Raw genomic sequence first — 20099 nt, 5'->3', positions numbered from 1 at the left:
GTCCCCCCTCAAGCCCCTAGAAGAGCTGGGGACCAGGGTGGTCCTCGGCTCCATGCCTCCCTTTATCCCTAATCAGGCCCTGCTCCCCCAGCTCTGAACCCTGGAGACAGTAATCTCTCCAGGGTAGCCCTCTCGCTGGGGGGCCAAGACCCTGGCCTCCGCCATGTGTGCTTTTTTTTGTCACTAGGTTATGATCCAGCTGGCAGCAGGAATGTGGCTGCAGGGTGAGGGGTGCTCTATGATTCCTTTTCAGGGGGCCCTGGTGAGGGTTTTCTATACATTGGGGGACCTGTGGTTTATCCTGTGCTGTGTCCTGGGGCACTTGCATCATGAGTGCCCCATTGGCCAGGAGGAGAGGGCAGGTCCCACTGGCAAGAGGGGTGCCCCTGCCACCAGTATCCAGCCCCCCTGTGAGCTCAGGGGATCCCACTCCCAAACCAAGTTTGGTGGGGTCCCAGAGAGGGCAGTAGCAGCTAAGAGGAGAGAGGGAGCAGGGCACCCTTGCCCCTAAGTCATGCCCCTGCTGTAGCTGTGCCACCCCCCCAACCCTCATCTTCTACTGGAGCCTGTCTGACTGAGGACCACCCCATGGCTGAGTGGATGCAGGTCACCTCTGGGCACCAAGCCAAGAGGAAGACCCAGGCACAGTTGGAGCCCTCTGACATGGAGGACTCCTTTCCCCCCTCCCCCCAAGACCACCACACGGGGGAAGAAGGAGCAGCCCAGCTCCCAGGGGCCTCCCCAGGTGTGCCTGACACCCCACCCCCAGAAAGATCAAATGGGTGATGAGGAGGAGGTTTCAGTGCTGCTTCAGTGGAGGAGGTTTCAGTGCTGCTGGACAGTCCTGAACAGAAGCCTATGGAGGAAGCCCCTCACTCTACTGGCCAGGGCTTACCCCTTGAGACGGCGGGCACCAAGACTGATGCAAAGGAAGGTCCAGCAGTGGAGCACCCACCACAACAATCTGGGGAAAACAGGGGCCCTGGGGCTCACCCCAGTGAGTCCTGAGGAGGGAGGTTCCCTTTCCCAAAACCCTTCACAATAAGAAGGCGGCTAGGATCTGGAACCAACTTACAAGGGAAGTGGTGCTGGCTCCTACCATGGGGGTCTTTAAGAAGCGGCTTGATGCCTACCTGACTGGGGTCAATTGAGCCCAGTTTTCCTCTTGCCCAGGCAGGGGGTTGGACTTGAAGATCTACAAGGTCCCTTCTGACCCTACTTCTATGATTCTATGACCCTGAGGCAGACACTGAAGCCACCCCACTGCCTGATGGGTCTTTCTTCCCCCTCCCAGAAAAACCTCACTTCCAGCCTGCCCCATGGTCCTGCCCTTGATCCTGCCAGAGGGGGTCAGGGTGGGGGGGGTGCCCTAATCAACAGGCCGATCTTGTCGGGGACCCTGTGTAGACTCCCCAGGGCTGTAGCTCTACCCTACCATCTTGTGAAGGAGCCCCACCCTTGTCCCAAGGGGCTGAAGAGCTCTCCCAATCCCAACTGGCGTCTGGGGTCTTAGTGGACCGGGGATTCACACTGTGCCTAAGGAGCCCACTGAGCCCCAGGAGAAGGATACCCGAGAACTGGCAGGCTCCATGGAACCTGTGGACCTTTTGGTCCTGGCAGTCCCCAGGGGTAAGCTACTTGCATTTCTTGACCATGACTACACACAGCAGTCTGACAGCAAGGTACAGCTTGCCTTGAACCACTGATGAGATTTTGTCAGTATCCTCGCCACTACAAGGGCACCGGCGGGGGAAGGCAATGCTGAAACGCCTGGATATATAGGCGGGCCCATAGTTTCAAAGACACGCTTTATACTTATGTGAGGGTGTTGTGCAAGCCAGCAGGCCCCACTTCGTGCACTGAGATGTGCGAGGCCACTTCTGAGCCATCCAATCCACCCCCCACCAGCCATGAGGTCATTTAAGATCACAACCCTCAATGTCCATGGGTGCAGAAAGGGTCTCTAGAGATGTCAGGTGCTCTTCTTCCTTCAGGAGTGGGGGTACCCCACAGTAGGACACCCTGGCGACTCCAGCCGATGAGGCTAATTGGTGACTGGATTGGGGAGGCAAGGTCTTTTTTAGTTACCTCTCGGCTACCTCTTACGGGGTGGCCACCCTGTTCTCCCCAGGCTTGCAGCTAGATGTTCCCCAGAATGTTGAGGTGGAAGTGCAGGGGCTCGTCCTAAACCTTCTGAATGTGTACACCCCTGTGAAGGACCCAGATTTGGTGGATTTTTTTTGCCAGGCACCCACTTACATCTGCACCCTCAGCCCTCACAAGTGCCTGGTCCTTGATGGGGACTTTAATGTCAACCTAGATGTGTGTGACTGGTTGGGCAGGGAGCAAAACCAGGCCACCATGTATGTCTTCAGGGAAATCCTGATGGACTACTCCCTGGTGGATGTCTGCTGTGCCTGTCACCCTACCGACCCCCCCCCTCCCCCCGGGCTTCACCTATGTGAGGGTGGAGGAGGAGCAGGCATGCCACTCCTGGTTGGACTGGGTTTATATCTCCTTGGCACACTTTGCCCGGGCCCACTCCTCTGGTATCCAGCCGACCCCTTTCAGCAGCCCACCTTGTCTGGGCCCAGGCCACACTAAGGTCTGGGCATCTGGGATCAGCCTAATGGCATTTCAATGTCAGTCTACTGGAGGATGTGGGCTTTAGGGAGGTCTTCCAGGAGTTGTGGCTGGTCTGGGGAGAGCAACGGGAAGCTTTCCCCTTGGCTTGGAGGTGGTGGGAAGGTATGCATCTGGCTTTTTTCCCACAGCTACACTCAGGAGCACACCCAGCAGAGGGAGGCGGTTTAGGATCAGCTTGAGCGGGAACTGCTAGAGATGGAGAGGTGCCTGGCCACCGACCTAACCAACCCATCCCTCTGTGGATAGTGTCGGGAGAGGCGGGAGGTGCTTCGTGCTCTGGAAGACCTCTGAGCCCGCAATCTGTTTTGTCTGCTTGTGCATCCAGCTCCTTTGGGAGATGGACTGCAGCTCCCGCTTCTTCTATGCCCTGGATAGGAGGCGGGGGGCAAGAAATACATCACCTGCCTTCTGGCAGGTGATGGCACTCCCCTCATGAATCTAGATGAGATGCACCAGCACGCACAGGCCTTCTACAAAGTGCTCTTTTCCTTGGATCCAACCAACACCAAACCCTGTTGGACTCTGTGGGAGGGACTCCTGTAGGTCAGCGTGAGTGACAGGGACTGGCTGGAGGATCCTTTCACTCTGGCCAAGTGTTCGGCTGCTCTCTGCCTGATGCCTGGCAACAAGGCATCAGGCATTGACGGACTGACCATAGATTTCTACTGGGACTTCTGGGACATCCTCAGCCCGGAGTCTGCCATAGTCTGGGCCAAATCTGAGGGACGTGGGGAACTCCCCCTGTTGTGCCAGAGTACAGAGTGCTGACTCTCCTGCTGAGTAAGGGGGATCCCCATGACCTGAGGAACTGGCCCCTGTGTCCCTCCTCTGCATGGACTACAAGGTGGCAGTGAAGGCCATCTTGCTGTGCCTGCGGTCTGTGCTGATGGATGTGATCCATCCCTACCAGACGTACATGGTGCCCAGATGTTCCATCTTCGACAACCTGTACCTGGTTCAGGACCTCCTGAAGCTAACACACCAGGAGGACCTGTCTTTTGCCCTCCTGTCCCTGCACCAGGAGAAGGCATTTGACAGAGTGGATCAGAGGTACCTCACGGGCATGTTGCGAGCCTCTGGCAGGCTCTCCAGGTGTTGTACGCCTCTTCAGAGTATTTAGTCAAGCTCAACTGGACCCTCATGGAGCCCATCCCATTCAGGAGAGGGTTTGTCAAGGCTGCCCACTGTCAGGCCAGCTGTATGCCTTGGCCCTGGAGCCCTTCCTCATCCTCCTGTGGAGGTGGGTGGTGGGGTTGATGCTCCCAGAACCAGCGGTGTGGCTGGTCCTGTCAGCGTACACTGATAACATACTCCTTGCAGTCCAGGACACAGGCAACCTGGCACAGGCGGAGGCCTGCCAGGCGTACTTGGCAGCCTCCTCTGCCTGGGTCAACTGGGTCAAGAGCTTTGGGCTGCATGGGAGAGTCCTGGTGCTGAACCAGCTGGTCCTGTCCATGCTATGGCATTGCTTACACACCCTGCCTGTGTCCCCTGAGGTCCTGGCAGGGCTCCAGAGATGGGCAGTGGAATTTTTGTGGCCAGGACAGCACTGGGTCACTGCAACGGTCCTGAGCCTCCCCTTGTGGGAGGGCATCCGGTGCCTGGTTTGCCTGTGCAGCCAGGTCCTAAAGTTCCGCCTTCAGGCCCTGCAGTGACGGCTATACAGTGTTGGTAGCCATGCGGCGTGGGGCCACTTGGGGAACGCCTTCCTTCACCACATCTGGGGACTCTGATATGACTGGCTGCTTCTTGGCCTGCAGGGTTTCTCCCTGTAAGGGCTGTCAGAGTTTTACCAGGACCTCCTCTGGGCCTGGAGGCTGGTCTCTGCCTCCAGGTCCCCTGTGATACTTGCCCAGGGCTCTGACCTGCTCCTCAAGCCCCTCCTCTGGAACCCCCGGCTGCAGGTGCCGAGAGCAGAGGCACCTCAGTTGTGACCGAGGTTGATCCTGGCTGGTGCTGCCCATGTCAGAGACCTCCTAAACTAGGATAGGTAGGAGTGAGTGGACCCCACTGTGCTGGCCCGGCACATGGGTCTACCCATGACATGTGCAACCTACCATCTGATCCAGGATGTAAAATAGGCCTTACCTCCCAATGCCCTTACCTTTGTGGACCAGGTCTTGTGCAGCAGAGGTCCCCACACCACCATGTCCTCTGGCCCACCAGAGTTTATCATGGGGCCGATGCCTCACTTGGCCTTGTGGTGTTCCCCACTCCACCACCTGAGCTGGCCAGAGGACACCAGGACAGTCTGCTTTTCCACCGTCCATCACCACCACCGCTACACACTCATGTGCCGCGCGTTCCATCATGCTACCCTCGTGTCCCACCCAGACACCAAGTCACAGGACCTGCTTGGTGAGGTGTGGCTGGGGCACCCCAGTGGCTGAGTCTGTACTCCACCCTCATCCCACAGGCTACTGGGGACCTCATCTGGTGGCTCCTCCATGGAACTGTCAGCACAGGAATGTATGTGCCATCAGGTCCCACTGGCAAGAGTGGTGCCCCTGCCACCAGTACCCCTCACAGACACCCTGGTCTCCTACCCCTTCTGTGGGCAGAGGGAGACCCTGGCACACATGTCCCTCAAGTGTGCCAGGCTGCAGCCCCTCTACCTCCAGAATTCTCCTGAGGTTCTGGTTGAATTTCATCCCCCACCTTGTTTTTTTGGTCAGGCCATCTGCAGCCCCACCAAGTCCCGGGACCTCCTGGTCAACCTCCTGGCCCTGGCCAAGTGGGCCCTGTACTTGATGAGGAAGGAGGCTCTGGCTGGGAAGGTGCCCGGAGACTGGAGGGTCACTTCCCTCTCACTTGCCTGTGCATGTTTCTGGGCAGAGCACTGTCGCAGGACACTAAGGTGCATGCTCTTTTAAGGGCTGAAACTTCTAGGGAGAGAGCCCTAGCAGTCATTCAGGAACCCCTCAGCTGCAAGTTACCATGGAAGCAGAAATGAGGGCATTAGCCCACATCTGCAAGCTGACCAGAAGAGGCAGGGCTTGGGGCATATATAAACCCCAGGGCTGGGACCAGAGGGTAGTTCTCTGCCAGCAGCAATGGGGGAAGGAGCTCTCCTAGAGGAAGCTAAGTGAAGAGGATTGATGGCCCATCTCCTGCTTCTGGTAAGGTTAAGGGACTTCAGGATGAGCTACTTGCTCATGGCCTACAAGGCATATTGTGCTGGGGTAATGGTGATTCATTTAAAGGGACAGAGCACACTCTGAGCTGCTTGCATTATGTTATAGTCCAGGGGCTTGTATTTTGATTTCTGTTTGTAAACCAGAGGATTGAGTTGTGGCTACTGGGGAAGGAGGAGGCCTCATTGGGGACCCACTACAGTGCACAGACCCCAGTGCCAGTGTGGGCGCAGTATCTGGGGTGCACAGACCCCAGCGACAGTGTGGGCGCAGTGAGAGAGAGACAGGGCTGCGGAGAAACCAGCGCTGAGGAGCGCAGTGAGAGACAGGTATGGAGAGCCCAGCACTGACCAGAGGCCAAGTGAAACTGAGGCCTCAGAGGGGCATTGTGTGAATGCCATCTGTGAGCTTGGGGCATGGTAAAAGGGCAATTTGGAGCCACGCATCTAGCCCATAAAGCTGAAGGTGCCCTGAGAGGCACCCACTTTTGTGCAGGACCCAAAAGGGGTCCAAGAACCCTCAGGGTCCCAACATAAACTTGAGGGCAGCCTCCCTATTCATAATTATTACCAACAAGATGGGGTGGGTGAGAGAGGGTGCTCATTGGGCCGAATTGGCATGGTCAAGGCGCCCTAGGGATCCCACGGCCATCCCTGGGGACCCTGTCCCATTACAAGCACCAGTGTCCACCAGCTCTTTGGATGCCTTTGAGGACTGGTGGGTGAGGCCCAGGCGCCTCTGCTTGGTGTCTCCCTCTGGAGTACTTATTTTCATGTTTTGACCCTTTCACCCCCCACAACACTTCTATGCGGATTTTTTTTTCCCCTTAATTGTCCCACGAATTCAGTTGTTCCATTCATTCGTTAGCTCCCATATAGTGGGGGCTACTAGTTTACTGGGTGGCCCTTGGAGCCCATGGCAACTTTGAATGAACAAATAAACAGGAGCTTCTGGGGTCAAGTGTGCCACGCTACAGCTCTTCCACCTCCACCCCCAGAACCCTCTGAGGTTCTGGTAGAACTTCACCCCTCACCTTTTTATTTTTTGGCACCCCATCCATGGCCCCACCAAGTCCTGGAACCTCCTGGTCAACCTCCTCCTGGCCCTGGCAAAGTGGTCCTGTACATGACCAGGGAGGAAGCTCTGGCCGGGAAGATTTCACAGATTTCATAGACATTAGGGCTGGAAGGGACCTCGGAAGATCATCAAGTGCAGCCCCCTGCCCAAAGGGCAGGAAGTCAGCTGGCATCATAGGATCCCAGCAAGATAAGTATCCAATTTAATCTTGAAGGTGTTCAATGTAGGTGCTTGAACCACCTCTGATGGCAGGCTATTCCAGACCTTGGGGGCTTGGACAGTAAAGAAATTCTTCCTTATGTCCAGCCTAAAATGGTCTTGCAGTGGTTTATAACCATTTGACCTTGTCGTCCCTGGGGGTGCTCTGGTGAACAAACATTCCCCCAGATACTGGTGGTCACCCCTGATAAACTTACAGGTAGCCATCAGATCACCCCTGAACCTACGCCTTTTTCCAGGCTAAAAAGCCTCATGGATCTCAGCCTGTCGTCGTATGGTCTCTTTTCCTGACCTCTGATCATGTGTGTGGCTCTTATCAGGACTCTCTCAAGCTTCTCCACATCATTTTTGAATTGTGGGGCTCAAAACTAGACCCAGTACTCGAGCTGCGGCCTCACCAAGGCTGAGTACAATGGGAGAATGACGTCCCGGGATTTGCTTGAGAAGCATCTATGGATGTAAGCCAGTGTTTTGGTCACTTTACTAGCCACAGCATCACATTGCAGGCTCATGTTCAACTTGTGGTCAGTGATGACCCCCAAGTCTCTTTCTTCTGTAGTACTAGCTAGTGTAGCACTGCTGGTCCTACACGGATGCTGCAGGTTTTTCTTCCCAAGGTGGAGAACCTTGCATTTTTCACTGTTAAACACCATCAGGTTCTCATCCGCCCATTTGCTGAGCCTGTCCAGGTCAGCCTGGATCACCCTCCTGTCTTCAGGTGTGGATGCTTTGCCCCAAAGTTTGGTGTCATCGGCGAACTTGGCCAGTCCGCTTCTGACTCCAATGTCCACATCATTAATGAAGATGTTGAACAATATGGGTCCAAGGACAGAGCCTTGGGGGACCCCACTGGTCACAGGGCACCATGATGATTGGCTTCCGTCAATTACCACCCTCTGGGTCCGACCACGGCGCCAATTTCCCAGCCAGCGGATCGTGATGGACCCAAGGCCACAATTGGCCAGTTTTGCCAAGAGGTGATCATGGGATACCAGATTGAAGGCTTTTTTGAAGTCAAAATATATTACATCAATCTCTTCTCCCTTGTCCAGGTGATGGGTCACCTGGTCATAAAAGGAAATGAGATTTGGTCAGGCAAGACCTACCCACTACAAACCCGTGCTGGCTATCCCTCAGGATGTTGGCATTGGCCAGTCCATTAAGCCTCTTTAATAAACTTTTCTAAGATCTTCCCCGGGATAGAAGTCAGGCTGATGGGCCTATAGTTTGCTGGATCCACTTTCCTCCCTTTCTTGAAGATAGGCACCACATTGGCCTTCTTCCAGTCTTCGGGCACTATACCAGAGCACCAGGAGTTCTTAAAGATCTCTGCCAGAGGCTGGGCTATGATGCTTGCCACCTCCTTGAGTACCCTGGGGTGTAGATTGTCAGGGCCAGCTGACTTGAAGGTATCCAACCTCTCAAGGTGTTCCTTTACGAGGTCTGCATTGATGCAGGGAAAAGGATCTCCCTCACCCGGACCTCCTTGTCCCATAGCAGGCATGGGCGTCCCATGGGACTGATGAAAGACCACTGCAAAGTACCCATTTAATAGGTTGGCTTTTTCCTGGGGGTCAGTTGTCAGTTGTCCCATCTGGTTCAGCAGGGATCCAATGTTGCCCTTGCTTTTCCTCCGGCTCCCCACATATCTGAAAAAGGACTTTTTATTGTCCTTGATGCTCAAAGTTAGTTGGAATTCAGTTGCAGCCTTGGCTTTCCTGGTTTGCTCCCTACAGGACCAGACCAGTGCAGAATATTCCTCCTTGAAGGTGAATCACATCCTCAGTCCTTTGTAGGCCTTACTTTTTAGCCTCAGGAGGTCTGCTAGATCCCTGGAGAGCCAGGGGGGCTGCTGTGGCCTCTTGCTGTCTTTCCTCCGAGATGGAATAGAATTAGCTTGTGCATTGAGGATCACTCCTTTAAGGAGCAACCACTCTTCTTGGACTCTCCTCCTCCTGGGGTCGTGATCCCTTAGGGCCTCACTGACAAGCCTCCTGAGCTTGTCAGAGTCGGCTTTCCTGAAGTTAAGGACTTCAGTGTTGCTGACTGACTTACCAGCTTTACGGTGGATGGTGAAGGTGATCAGCTCATGGTCACTGTCACCCAGCTTCCCATCAATCACTAGGTTGCTGATTAGGTCATCCCCAGTAGCCAGTAGCAGGTTGAGCAGCACTTTACCTCTCACTGGCCCGTAGAATTCTTGAGTCAGATAGAGGTCATCCATGCATGATAGGATGCTTTGCGACCACTCGGATTTTGCTGAGTGATCTTCCCATGAGATGTCTGGGTAATTGAAGTCACCCATGACAACCATGGTCCTGGAGCATGCGGCCTCAGCCAGTTCCCGGGCAAACTCCTGGTCAAGCTCTTGACTTTGGGTTGGAGGTTTATAGTAGACTCCCATCATTGTGTCCCCTCTGCCATGTTCCCCATGGATTTTTACCCAGAGGGTCTCCAGTTGTCCACTCTGGTCTCCAACATCAGCTTGCAGGGACGAGTAGCTTTCCTTAACATAGAAAGCTACACCCCTGCCCCTTTTATCTACTCGATCTCTCCTGTACAAGGTATAGCCATTTATACCCATGGTCCAGTCATGGGTGGAGTCCCACCAGGTCTCTGTTATCCCTATGAGGTCATAATTATTTGCGTTAAGCAGGAGGACGAGTTCCTCCTGCTTATTCCCCAGGCTCCTGGCATTTGTGTACAGGCAGGGAAGTGTTCCCTTGGGGGCTCTTGCCTTGCCCACAGATTATACCAGGGCTGGGGCAGGAGTGGCTTGGCCTGCTGGCTTTGTGAGTGTTGCTCAGTGGGCCAGCAGTGGCGGTAGGTCCCTCATCCCTCGGCGGGCTTAGTTTAAAGCCCGGTGGAGCAGGTCAGCCAGTCTGGCTGAGCAGAGCTTCCTCCCCAGGGGAGAGAGGTGGAGGCCATCTCTTCCCAGCAGTCGCTGCCTCTCTCGCCAGAGAGCGGGCTGTGGTCATGGAAGCCAAAGCCTTCCTGATGACAACAGTGCTGCAGTCTTTGGTTGACTACCTGGATCCTCTTCTCCCTCCTCAGCCCATACCCTGAGACTGGGAGGATTGAAGAGAACACCACCTGTGCCTCCAGACTCTTTAGCCCTGCTCCCAAATCCCTGTAGTGCCTCATGACCTGGCTGGGCATGCGCCAAGCTGTGTCATTGGTGCCCACATGAATAAGGAGCATGGGATAGTGGTCTGTGGGCTGGAGGAGCTTAGGGATCTTCTCCGCAATGTCTCGGATGCGGGCCCTCAGGAAACAGCAGACTTCCCAGGCTAAGGGGTTGGGGCAGCAGATTACCCACTCAGTCCCCCTCAGGATGGATTCTCCCACAACAAACACTTTGCGTTTTGTTTTTGGGAGAGCAGGGGCGGTAGCTGCAGTTGCCCAACTCAGCAGGCTGTGCTGTGGCTGCAAGAGGTTCAAGGTGCTCGAGGACTATGGATACTCTCAACTGTGGAGACTCTTACTTGTCCATGCACGTTTCCCTGTACAGCACCAGTGGGCAGTGTCCACTGGCTCTTTGGATGCCTTTGAGAACTGGTGGGCATGGCCCAGGAGGCTCTGCTTGCTACCCCCCTCAGATACACTTTTTCACGTTTTTTGAACCTTCAACTCACATGACACTCCTATCCTGTTTTTGCTTTTAGTTGTACCACTCATTCATTAGCCTCACAAGGGGCTAGTAGTTATCTAGGTGGGACTTAAGACCCACTCTAACTGGGTGTACTAACTGGGGCCTGGCCAACTGGTATCTGGAGACACTACCCCTTTTGCCAGCTGGACTTCTGAAGCAACCCTAACTGAGAGTTCCCTGGGTTTTTTAAAGCAATTTGGAAGCCTACCGGTGTCTCTATCATCATAATAAAGTAAATTCTAAATATCTATGTGTTTTGCTGTTTGCTTTTTAGTTCCTTATCATAGAACAATTAGAGTTTCCCTTGCCCCTTTAGTAACTAATATGTGGGGACAACTGCTGCTGCAGCCACAGCTCCTGCCAGCAGGTCTCATCCTATCTGGTAGTTGGGCACAATGGGTGTGTGATGGGGGGGATGTGGGGTTTGCAGGAAGCAGTGTGGGTAGGTGTGTGGGTGTGGGGGGAACCATGTGTGGGGGGGGCTACTCAGAAGGGGTGGGTCCCCTGCCTCCCCACGGAGCACAGTCCCCAAAACAGCACATGGACTGCCTCCCCACCGGACCCACATGTGCCTCCCCAGAGGCCCACATGCATGGCACACAGTCCCCCTGCAGGGCACACAGCTCCCCTGCATGGCCCATAGCTCACGCACAGCAGAAGCCACCATCAGGGTCCTCAAGGCCCTCCTGGCACAGCCCCACCTCCACAGGGCAGCACCTGGTGCTACCTGTGCCATATTACGTGGGTCTGCCCCAGCTTGGCATGGGACTGTACACTTTTGGGCACCTCTGGGTCACTCCAGGACAGCACTTCAGGCTGTCTCCTGGGGTCTGGTGCTGCTTGCGGTGACTGCCTGTCATGCCAGGCTGGATCTTGCATGCACAGAACCAGCCTGGCCTGACGGCACAGGCCATTTATACAGGAACCAGCCCAGCACAACAGGCAGTCCCCATGAGTGGCATGGGGCCCCAGGTGACAGCCCAAGTGGCCCAGAGCTGCCTGAAGGTACACAGCCCTGTGCCAAGCCAGGTTAGGGCTATGTGATTTGGCACAGGCAGCACCAGGTGCCAGGGGGCTGGGGCTGAACCATGCTGCCCTGTGCTGTGGGTGTCTGTGCCAGGAGGGCCCTGAGCACCCCAATGGCTGCTGCAAGTGAGCTGTGGGCCCTGTGGGGGGTGGGTGGGGGACCCACCCCTCCCAGGCTGCTCCCCCCCGCCCACAGTCCCCTACACCCTCAGAGCCGCCCCCCTCCAACTGCCTCCTACTTTCCTGGAATGGAGCCTGGGTCCAAGTTGCTGCAGCCTGCATCACTGTTTGCCCTGCATGGGCAGGCAGCATACTGCAGCACTGGGGAAAAGAGAAGACATAGAGATGCTCTGGCCAGCTACCAGAGCATTTCTTTGGAGGACCTGAGCCTCCGGTTGCCTCAAGCCTACCTGCCAAAAGCCTGGCACGGTTTTTTTCTGTTTTGTTTTTGTTTGTTTTGTTTTGTTTTGTTTTGTTTTTTTGATACCTGGATATTCAGGTATAAAATTTTGACCTTGCATTGCAAATATACAGTGCAGGGAATGGGCTTTTTGGGGGGTGGGTTTTGGGGTTTTTTTTTTTTTGTTCCCAGCATGCCTCTTGCCATGTCTCAAACTGCTTTGAGATGTAGCCACAGGTATGGGCGGGTTCATCTGGATGCTCCCTTCAAATTTATCTTGCTCTAGTGTGACACCCAATACTGAAATACTAGATTTCTTTTCTGTTCTAAAACAATCTTGCCTTGCTTCTAGGTTTACAAGACCTATATTTGTTTCAAATAATTGATACAAACAAAAAATTAAAAAACAAAACTTGTAAAACATGCAGGAGATAAGAGGGTCATCATTGAAAAAATCTGCATAAAACTAATCGTAGGGGAAGAGAAACGGATTGTATATCTGATTTATTATAAACAACTAAAATCTTTCTTTCTAGGATTTGCAGGGTTCTGTTTATTGACTACTTGGTTACTAAGGCCCCTTCCAGTCTTAAAGTATATAAAACAGATAAAAAATCCAATTTGCAACTGACAACAGGTATCTTGAGCCAAGGGTTTAGATTTTACTGAACTTAAAGAGCACAACACTGAAAATCTTACATTTCAACAATTTTAGCGCTGGATGGTTTTGGCTATAGAGTAAGAGGGTTACACAGAGATTGAGCAGATGCAATCGGAATACAGCCGTGGCCATTTTAAAATGAACTGATGGATAATGTGAAGAATTCAACTAGAATGCCTTCCAGTGCACAGTTCTGAGATCACAGATTCTAGAGATGTTAATATTCCTTTTATTAGCCATAAACTGAGAAAATAGATCATCATAACATTCACCTTGCTCCCAGTGAAACTTGGTCTGATCAACTACACTTAGAATTATATTGTATAGAAGGAGGCTCATAAACTAGGACCATAATATTTTAAAGTTTTATGCTTAGTATGTGAACTTTCCATATTGTTCATGTTAATGATGGTATCAATCTCTCATCCAGGTTCTGAAAATGGCTGTTTCTCCTCTTGTGAAGGTGTAGAATATGAAATCTCCTCTTCGGTCTTTTTGCAATTTTCATCCTTATTACTTCAATAATTCTATGGCAAGATACTTAAGGAGTCACCTGGGATACCATATACTGTTTGCTCTTTAGTTGAATATAGTGCTTTCATTGGTAAAAGGATACCCTGACATTCATTTATTTGATATTTTTCTTCCCTTCATTGGATTGAGTGCTTAGCCTATGTACCTTGTGGTTGAACATCTGGGGCAGCATTTGCAATGAGAAGGCCATACATTTCACTTTTTATTAGCCAACACTGTTACAATCAATTTCTCATCTGAAGATCTGCCCTGCTCGGTTCAGAAGCATATAAATATTTTGGCAAGATTTGGTATCTCTTATCTCCCCAAGTTTTTAATTTTTTTTCCATAAATTTTTGCAAAAAAAAGTCAGCCATTCTGGACTTCCATCCAAATGTATTATATAGGTCTCAATGGGCCACACTGTAACTTGCTTCTAGTGTCTGTACTTCCCTCTTTTGTTTGCTTGTCTGTCAGCATCTGTGATACTATCTGAAAGAGAACTTTGTACTACATAGTACCAAGTATTACAAGAAAGTTCTTTTTTTTTTTTTTTTTTTTTTTTAATGTGAGATATCATGTTTGGTTGTCTTATGGTTGCATAATGCAGCATTACTGGGACACATTTCTTATTCACTAAGTTCTAGAACAAATTCTACACACTTTTATTAGCTATTAATTTGTGTTTGATTTTAAAAGTTACAGCTGTCACTTTAACGCACTTTTCTCATGATTCCTTATGTAATAATATTTATTTATTTCCTTTAAAAGAAAGAAGAGACTTGTGTGCATTCTAGCTGGATGATGGAGCTACTTTGGGTAAGATGCTGTGCTATATTCCTCAGGTCTGTGATTTTAGTGCATTAGGGATATTATGTGTATTTACTAGAAGACTCTGTCTTGGGTACAGTTCTAATCTCAATACTTCTTTCGCACTAGAATAATTACTTTATTTTTCCTAATTCAAATATAGGGTCCTGCTTCAGGAAGGTAGTTAAAAATATGCCTAAGTGTATATTTAAGTATTTTGTTGATTTTTTTTTTTTAATTTTATTTTTTTTAGGGCCTAAAGAAAGAATCTGGGACAATACGTGTTGGATTCCAGATGGAAGAGAATTATGAGATGTGTATGGTCCCCCTCTTTCCTTCCCACCCCCCAAGGGAAAAAAAAACCTACTTGAGAAGAACAGAATTTACAATTCAAGTGACTGTTTCAGTCTCCTAACAGTTAATGTCATCTGTGTTCCTTAATTTCCCCACTCCAGATTGCTGTTTCTATACAGAGCTTTGTTAAACCTCAGTTTATTTTGAAACATCTTTATGCTCAGGCTCCTTTGGTTGTCTCTCATTTTACTCCCAGTCATATTAAGGAGTTTAGTGACTTTTTCTAACATCCTCACCAGCAGTACACACTTCTCCCCACCCATTCTTCTTCATGAAGGAATACATTTTGGGTTGACTTCCCTGCAGCCATCTATTCTGTTTCCTAGAGAGGTGACCAAAGTAGTTAGCCATGTTTGTCTGAAGTCAGGCAGTAGTAAGAGTAGATATGCATGTTACATACTGACTAAATTATATAACACAAACTTTCATGAACAAAGGCTCACTTCATCAGATGCTGTGAAAGGACAATATAGAACAGTGTACCAGTGTCCCAGAGAGGTACCACTGCTCTGCTGTGGCTGGAACCACAATGAACAACTCCCCACCCAGTACTGTACTTCGGACAAGCAACTCTCTTTTTAAATTTTCCTTTGTTTGGAATTTAGATTATAATGCTAAACATGCTTCTAGGATATAGAGATGCAGATTCTTGGACAAATATAATATATATCTATATACTGCTGTACTCTATGTATGTTTAGTAACCCAGTACCAGAAATGTGGCCTCGATCTTCTAATTCCTCTACCTGCATGCATTATTTTCAGTGATAATATATTCAAATTCTATATTGCTACATTTCCAAACTACTTCAAAGCAGACATTAGCAATATGAAAACAGAATGCCACTTTTCCAGTATAGGCTATGTAGTGTTGCTATGTAACATGAAATGCAGAATCAAAAAACATCTCTTATGTGAAAAGAACCATATTAGTTGTCCCACGTGCATTAATTCAGAGAATAAGAATGTCTGAAATGTACTGCATCACTGGCAGCCAAGAATGAGAAACTTTTCATTAGTGAAAATGGAATCACAACATTTTCAACTCTCTGATCCTTTGAGGATAATATTAAAAGTGTGAGTTGCACGTCCCAACCAGAAAGCCATTTTGTTGTGGCCAGGTGAAGAATGAAGATTTTAAAACTTTGTGGAAAACAAGAGGCCAAATTCTCAGCTGGTATAAAATACATAGTACATTGACTCCAATGTCATTGGAGCATTGAAACAATGTCATTTTATAAAGATCCTTAGAAATAACCCAAGGGGCACATCCTCAGCTAGTATAAGAGTCCTATTTAGGCTTTATCAGAGAGAAACTATTGAAATAACGATAATTTAGACATAGGAACATAGTTTGGAATGTCTGAGAGATTCTCTCTCGCTTCACGGCTGTGGTTGAAATCAGTAAATATGCTAGAGCCCAGCTTCTTTGTCAGGTTGGTGACCTTTCCAGGCTTGAGGGTTTCCTTTTATCTAAGTCACCTGAAGCCTGCAGGGCCTTCTATAAAGCCTAAGTCTTTGTATAGAACTTCTAGGGAGGGCCGCAACGTATGGTGGTAGGAAGGAAATTGGTTAGGAAAGATGAAGGATGGGTGTTTCGCTTTGTTTACTAAATGACTTTCACTTCCTCTAGCCTCCTCTGCCATTTTACTGGCTTTTACTTTATTTTGCTGTTCTGAACTGTACCTTTAAATGTTCTTTTCCATATTTGCTAAATCAAACCCCCCAAAATTAGCAATTTTCAGGAGAAATAACCTCATGCAGTTGTGCTGGAACTACTTAGGCTTGAATAGAATATGTTACACAGTGATGTGTGGCTTCCAAACCCTTTACAAAGAGCTGACAGGTCAAATCATTTACACTTTCAACGTGTAGTTAAAGCAGGAGCAACTCCATTGATCAAGTTACATCCATGGACACCAGGACTTAATTTAGGGCTGAATGTATTGGTATTTATGCTTTGGAAGCTTCCAGCCAACCAGTTGGACACCAGGAATTAAATTCAGCTGAGGTATGGATACACTTGTTTGGAAGTTTGCATGTATTAACAACAGGATTACATTTGTAAAGATGAAGATGATACACGGGCTAGAGTTTCTAGTCGAGCACAAGCTTAAATACCTCCCTAGATCCCTGATTATCAAGTAGGGTACTACAGCACCCTTGACATCTTTTCAAGGGCGCTTCAGGCAGTACCACACGACGTTGGCACTCTTAGGTGTGCAAACATAAATCACAAGAAAAATCCAGATATTTCAAATAGGAATCTATAGTGTTAAAAACAGTTTGATCTGTTGTGGTCTTTGTGCATTCTCTGCAACAGAAGAATTGCTCTATTATTATTATTTTTTCTCCATAGTCAAAAAAACAAATGCAATACAAGAGCTGGCACTTTCTGAGGGGTGCCTTGAATCAAACAAGAGGTGCTTTGAGTCCAAAAGGTTAAGAACCCCAGCCCTAGATCTATGACAGAACCCAACACTTAGTAGTTCTCTTAAACCCTAAAGTTTGTCATTATTATTACCTACCTCTTCGTTTCTGGCATTGTTTCTTCATTTCATAGGCTGCAGGTATTCTAAGAAATAAAACTGTTTTTTTTCAGATATTTTGGGATTGGCTTTTTCTGATATTCTACTTTCAGAAATAGGAGATTGGATTCTGTTTTAATTGCAGCTGTCTGAAATTTTCATAACAAACCTCCTCACCTTCTACAAGCAACTTGTATTTGAGGTTTACAAACGTGAATTGAGTTTCCCATGTCTGATAATAATATCTTTAAGGAAGTAGGAATTCTGAATTTAGGAGAAGCAGTTCTACTTTTCACATTGCCATTACCACTGCCAACTGCCCTTGTATTGTGAAGTCTGACGCTTCCCCAGAAAGCACAGTACAAATACAGAAAGACTTTTTTTTCCATGGAATTGACTACTTAAGTATCCATTTTCTTTCTCTATTTTGAGCGTTGTATGCTTTTTAAAAGAAGACTGCTCTTTTTACCATGGGCTGAGTGCCAGTATTCCTGTTATCAGTGCCTGCCTTCCTTCCAAGCAATGGCATAAGCCAATATGCAACTAAGCTCAGCTAAAATGTACTTGGAGTTCAGTGCTGTCATTATACAGTAAACTAATAAATATCCTAAAAATAACAACAATGGAATAAAGCATGATGTCTTCCAAGGTGACACCTTGCCCCATTTTTCTTCTTCCTATGTCTGTTTCTGTTGTGTGCAACGTTGAGACATATAAAGGCTGTGTCCCTATATCTTTATGTGCAAATAAAACCTTACATATAGCAGGCTTGCTCTTGTGCATTTCTTTCAAGCGTCTAGGTCAGTGGTGATCAAACTCTGGCTTGTAGGCCAGATCCAGTCTGCCAAGCCATGTCATCTGTGGGCTCCCCACAGGTCTGGAAACTTGGCAGCAGGGAAACAGTGATAGTATTAATTGTAGCATTTTTGCTGCCAAATTTCTGGACCTGTAGGGAGCCCTGCAGCCCAAATAATGTGGTCCTATGTGCCAGATCATGCCAGCATGTGGGGTCACTGTGAAGTCAGATCAAGTTCATGGGGCCAGATCCAGCATGTGGGGTCGGACTGGCACACTGGGTCTGGCTAACAGATTGACCCCTGCATCAGTCATCCCCCTATGGGGCCAAAAGGTTGGGGACCACTTGTCTAGGTTTCCTGTAGCAGGGAGATATAACATTGATTTCCTTAATGGTCCATCAAGATTTTATTGGGAATGCTTTCTGTATGCCCAGTAGCTGGATGCTGTCTATCTGGCCAGTCACCATTATTAGACAACCTTGTGCTTTTTCCTCCATAGTTTGTTCATGATCCTGTAGCTCTTTTATTTCAGTCGAGGAGTGAGTCCCAAATCCATGTCAGATCTGGCTTTCCCGGGTGGCCTCTGATCCTACATAGATTTTCTTTTTCTTATTATTTTCATGGCCTCTCTGAGACTCTTGTGCCTTAAAGGCAAGACCTCCCTACCCTGTTGTCATTGTTGCTGCTTTGGTTTGACAGCACCAGACTCCATGTGATACAGGACACAAATGATGAAAGCACTTGCTTTGAAGAGCTTGCAGTTGGAAAGACAGATAAAAATATACGTCTATATAAACTGCTTGTTGATCTCTGGATCACCACCAAGAAAAAAGCCCTGACTACTTGTTTTCCCTTTACCTACACCTAAGTCTGAAAATTAAACAGAATAGTAAAACTGTAAGTTGACATTGCCAAATGAAGTGGATCAGCTGTGCTGAGATGTCCTGCTATCCTTCAGGTTTGGGCCCCTGCCACTCCAGTAGGCTTATGCTTGTGAATTGACTTCATCCTTCCTGGTCAGAGATGCAAATGACCATTTTTAAAACTTTTTACTCTCCAGGAATGCCAGGGGCCTGACCCTGTGGGAGAATACTCAGGGCATACCTCTGCAACCAGGGAAACCCAGAGTTTCCTGCTTGCAGAGACATGCCTGGGGAATCCCTGGAGACACCTGCAAACGGGGAACCCTGAGGTTTCCCTGTCTGCAGAGACATATCCTGAGTTGGATTCCCCAGATGCACCTCTGCCAGTGAGGAATCCTGTGGTTTCACAAATTGCAGAGGTATGTCCTGCATCAGACTCCCTGGGTGTACTTTTGCAAGGAAGGAAACCCAGGGTTCCCCACTGGCAGAGGCTTACCCAGGGATTTTGATGCAGGGCACAACACTGCAACTGGGGAAACCTGAACAGGCACCTCTGGGGCTTCAGATCCTGCATGCCTGAGGAATACCTCTTCAAATTGGGCCCTTAAAGCCCTGAAAATGCCTGCATGGGATAGATGGAAAGCATGGGCAGCTTTGAACTGCCCACTTTCCCACCTTACAACAGACATCCAGCACAAAATAGCAACACAAATTAGTAGATGTTAAGAGGTATGAATCCAAAAAGATGACAAAACCAGTAGGGAAATACAAATTGCCTGAGCGAGGGACTAACATAAGAGGGATGGGGGTGAGAAGGGGAATGCAACTAGGTTACAGAAAATATAATGTTAGCCAACTAAGCCTGGGGGTTAGGGGAGCGGGCATCAGGCCCGGAGGCACTGCAATACTGGGTCAATGCATGGAGGTGCTGGAGCAAGCCCCAAGGCCCTCTCCCAGCACCAAAAATGCGTTTAATGCATTGGTCCTCACATTAAGGACGTATCAGTGATTAAACTGATAAGCACAAATTGAATTTTATTAGTAGCTGTTAAGAGGTATGAATCCAAAAAGATGCCATGGCCACAAATTAGGGTATTTGTGGCATGACAAAGGGCATGGACTTCTATTTGCTTTTGATTTGTGCCACCATAACAATTTTTATGGTGGCACAAAGGCAGCATCTGTTTCCAGTCTAAGTAGCTCAGAGTGGTCTTGAAGTACACGCTCAGGATCTTTGAGCTGTCTACTCCACCTAGCTACCGGCCTCCAGTGAAGGCAGAGCAAGATTGAGTCATGTTTTCTTGTCAGTGGGCATGCCTACGTAAGACATTTATTGCAGAGCTGACTAATTAGCTCCATAGAAAACATGTCAGCATCTGCACGTGCACCCCTATTAGGGTGCAGAAAACCAATAAACTT

At 49.1% G+C, this 20099-nt stretch overlaps 1 long non-coding RNA gene and 1 other non-coding gene across 2 annotated transcripts; one reads left to right on the top strand and one right to left on the bottom strand.

Moving 5' to 3' along the window:
- Positions 1-5691: 5691 nt before the first annotated feature.
- LOC132248589 (uncharacterized) lies at positions 5692-17768 on the top strand. Its single transcript, XR_009459854.1, has 3 exons — positions 5692-5765; positions 14100-14147; positions 14392-17768. It is a non-coding gene; the product is annotated as an uncharacterized LOC132248589 (long non-coding RNA).
- Positions 17769-19554: 1786 nt separating this feature from the next.
- LOC132248972 (U2 spliceosomal RNA) lies at positions 19555-19739 on the bottom strand. The gene has a single exon (XR_009460437.1). It is a non-coding gene; the product is annotated as a U2 spliceosomal RNA (small nuclear RNA).
- Positions 19740-20099: the final 360 nt, after the last annotated feature.

This window comes from Alligator mississippiensis, chromosome 2 (genome assembly GCF_030867095.1).
Source record: "Alligator mississippiensis isolate rAllMis1 chromosome 2, rAllMis1, whole genome shotgun sequence".
Lineage (NCBI taxonomy): Eukaryota > Metazoa > Chordata > Crocodylia > Alligatoridae > Alligator > Alligator mississippiensis.
This window is presented reverse-complemented; position numbering and strand designations above follow the sequence as displayed.